Source organism: Petaurus breviceps, unplaced genomic scaffold (genome assembly GCF_028583685.1).
Source record: "Petaurus breviceps papuanus isolate PSGF00001 unplaced genomic scaffold, PetGlider_PUasm1.0 90633, whole genome shotgun sequence".
Classification (NCBI taxonomy): domain Eukaryota; kingdom Metazoa; phylum Chordata; class Mammalia; order Diprotodontia; family Petauridae; genus Petaurus; species Petaurus breviceps.
Genome location: NW_027187293.1, coordinates 9278546 through 9282854, shown reverse-complemented (window position 1 = coordinate 9282854; position 4309 = coordinate 9278546).

Here is a 4309-nt window from a genome sequence, read left to right as displayed (position 1 = left end):
CTTGAGGACTATGGGTCTCCCAGAAAAAGATAAAAAAGTTAAAATAAACCTACTGAAATGGCTGAATCCTCATGGATGTTGTCCCTTCCAAGGATGTTAGAAGGTTAAAAACTTATTCCATTGGTTCTGCTATTGTTTTGAAATTTCTCTTCTGGAATTGAGGCAGTTTATAGAAAAATCCCTTATTTAAGCACCCAATTTAAGAATACCCCATGGGTAAGGACAACTTATCTTGAGGCAGCCTTTTTTTCACTTTGGGACAATTCTAATTTTAATAAGTTTCAGCCTCAATATGTCTTTTTGCAACTTCTACCCATTGTTCTTAGCTCTGCCCATTTTGGCCAATAGATCAAGTCTCTAGCCTCTTTGGCATACATGCTTAATATACTTAACGATAGCTATCAGGTCCTCTTCTCCCACTCAGTATTGAATGTTCTCTATTCTAAATGTAGTTAAGTCAGTTTCTGTCAACTGATACTCATCTCATGTCATAAATTCAAGGCCCTTCTCCATCTGGTCTCCTCCCTCAGAATTATCTCTAACTTATCGTCTCCCCTTCTTCAAGTGGAGTGTAAATTCCTTGAGGACAAGGATTCCTGGCACATCATAGGTATATAAGAAATGTTTGCTGTTATGCTTCCTAAAATGTATCACCCAGAACTGAACATAATATTGCAGATATTAACTGAGTATAATATTCCAGGTGTTTTCTGACTAGGGCAGAGTACAATGAAAATTCCTCTAGTCTAAAAGTTGCACCCACAATTTTTGTTACTATATCTCACTAGAAATGTATAGTTAGCCTGTAATTCACTGAAATTCCCAGAGCAAAGGTTCCTGTTTTTTCCTGAAAGAGGGTGATTTTTCACTAAAAGGCCTAGGGAAGGGGTGTGTGTGTGTGTGTGTGTGTGTGTATTTTGGAGGGCAATTGGGATTAAGTGACTTGCCCAAAATCACACAGCTAGTGTGTCAAGTGTCTGAGGCTGGATTTGAACTCAGGTCCTCCTGACTGCAGGGCTGGTGCTCTATTCACTGCACCACCTAGCCACCGCAGGGAAGGTATATTCTTGGAATCCACGTTTATGATTTAGAACTACATATTGTTATAAGCAGAAATAAAGTTATAAAATACAGTGACATTATGAGTTACCCAAAACTTTTATGGGCTAACCTGGGAACCTAGTTACTCTTTATAAAAGCTAATGAAATGTGTTCTGAGTTCCAACTAAAAATAAACTTTTGGAACACAACCGTTTTATAAGGTGGGAATTCATGTATATTGGAACTATATTGCTCCAGACAGATTTATAAGCACATGAACTAGTTGTATTTCTTTTGTGGTGAGCACATAGAAGTTAACATCTGGAATATTGTATTCACTGCTAGGAGTCAAATTTTAGGAGGCATAAAAAACCCCACAAATATATTAGGTGTCTAGGGGGCACCATAGGTATATTGCAGAGCCTGGAGTCAGGAAGAACTTAATTCAAAACTGATCTCAGATACTTAGCAGTTATGTGAACCTGGGCAAGTGACTTCACCTCTCTCTGGTTAAGTTTCCTCAACTATGAAATGGAAATAATAATAGCACCTACCTTGCAGGGATTGTTGTGAGGATCAAACAAGACAATCTTTGTAAAAATGCTTAGCACAGTTTACATAAGAGGTACTTAATAAATTCTTGATGCTGTTCTTTCCCCTAAATTCCTGTTAGTCAGTTAACCGGTTAGAATATACATTTAGAAGGGTAGTAACTAAATACTGTTTAGTTAACCTCCAGTCTTTTTTTTTTTTACACTATCTACCCAAATATCTCTTCCTTCTTTTTTAGAATTATTCAACTCTGTGAGGCGGCCAGGTGGTGCAGTAAATAGAGCACCAGCCCTGGAATCAGGAGGACTTAAATTCAAATGCAGTCTCAGACACTTAACACTTGCCAGTCATGTGACTTTGGATAAGTCACTTAACCCTAATTGCCCTGCCTTCCCCCCTACAAAAAAAAAAATCAAAAAGAGAATCATTCAACTCCAGGAAGCAGCTAGGTGACACAGTGAATAGAGTGCCGACCCTGGAGTCAGGAGGACCTGAGTTCAAATTGGCCTCAGACACTTGACACACTTACTAATTGTGTGACCCTGGGTAAGTCACTTAACCCCAATTGCCTTGCCTTCCCCCTCAAAAAAATTATTCAACTCCAGAAGATGCCTTATATCAGAAACCCTCACCAAAAGAACCCCAATGGTTACAAAACTACAATCTTAGGAAAATTCTGCATAAGAATATATCCTGTGCTTTAGTGTAGAGCAATGTACACAGTAGTCAATCAACTAGTTTACCAGCATTTATTAAGCACCTGTGTGCCAAGTAATGGGAACACAAAGAGAGGCGAATCAAGACAAAACAAAACAGCACCATTTCTTAAGTGAGGACTTACTAAATATGTTGAATTGAATTTGTGTGAAACAAGTTTATTGAAATGGAATTTTTTCTCACAGTTTCTTTAAAAAAAGAACCCAAAGTAAATCCTATTCTTAAATCATTTTTCCTACTCAAGTTAGAAAAATCCTATTCCTAATTTATGTTTCCTGCTTAGATTTTAAAAATAGCTATTAACCAACCAGTGATAAGAAAACTCTAGGTCCTAAAATTTGTCGTTCAGAAAAGCTGACACCATTGAACACAAGAAGTTTTTTTTTTTTTTTACAAAAAACCCACTTTATTATTTTCTGCACTATTAGTGTTACAGTTGTAAACTTTAGGGAATCACCTGATAATTGCATAACTTTGGGGGAACATAGTTATTAAGCACCTTCAATGTTCTGCACATTTTTTAGAACTGATAGCTTTTAAAATTTTTTGAAAAATGTATCTGATAAAATATGAATAAAATGAAGTTATAAAAGTTATACAAAATCATGAAGAACACTTTATATAGAGTTGGATATGTTTTGATAAATATAAATCAAAAGGAATCTCATCTGTAGGATAGGCCTCATATCAACCCCAATACTACCAGTGGAACCAAATGTTCCCCAATCTTGTGCTTCTTGGAGACATATTGCTTGCATCACAAAATAAAACTATACTTAACATGTGTAAGAAAAGGTTCTCTTCTCACCTGGGTCCCAAGGTTCTTCTTTTATAGACATAGAAAGAGAGACAGGAAAGGGACTAGAAACTGGAGTGAGCATAGAGGGGAGATGGTATGGGAAGGAAAAATCACTGAATTATAGAATTGCAAGGTTGGAGTGGCCCTCAAAATTCATTTAGCACAAGCTCTGCCCGAAGCATGAATCTCGTCTATATCATCCTCAAAAACAATAGTCATCCTGTCTTTTCTCAAAGGACTCCAATGACAGAAAATCCCACTTGTTATTTTGCCATTATAGCTTAATTGCTTTGAGTCTTAAAGGTTTTTGTCTTCAAGAACCCCTATGGAAAAAAAAAGCAAATGGCCCTCAGAAGGGTCACACCATAAACCTTTACCAGCTAATATAGTTATTAAAAGAAATTTTGAAAATAGCTCTTAGTATTGTTAGGGACCTCAGGGGTCACTTAGTCCAACCCACATCTAAACAGGAATCTCTTCTAACAGGCTGACAAGCAACATCCCCCTGGTCTAGACACTTAGCATCATGAGTGGGCTATTGCAATCATCTCCTAATTCTTCTCCCTGCTTACACTTTTGTTGCCCTCTCCCTCCAACTCTACCCTACACACTACTGCCAGATTAATCTTCTTCAAATACCAATAACTTATTTCACTATCCTGTTCAGAGGAAGACTCCTATCCCTCAACAATTTGAAGGTTCTTCTTTACCTTCAAGATAAAATCCAAATTCCTTCCCTTAGCATTCAAGGCTCACTACAACCTGGTGCCAAGCTTTCTTTTCAATGTTACTTCCCATTACTTTCTTATACAAACTGTTTTACCCACTCTGATCCGCTGAATGTCTTTCAAATACACTGTACTTGTCCCCAACTCTATGAATTTCCAACTCTATGTCTTTCCTCCCTTCAAGGCTCACAGAAAGTTCCACTTCCTCCATAAAGTTTTTCCTGAACAATCTAGTCCACTATACTCTTTGGACTCTTATAGAACATACTATACTATTCATTTGGCACTTAACTGATTATCTTCCATGACATTGCAAGGAAAAATGTAAGAGAGACAGACAGAGACAGCCAGACAGAGAAAGAGAGAGAGACAGAGAGACTGACAGAGAGAGAGAGACAGAGACAGAGACAGAGAGAGAGACAGAGACAGAGAGAGAGACAGAGAGAGAGAGAGAGAGAGAGAGAGAGAGAGA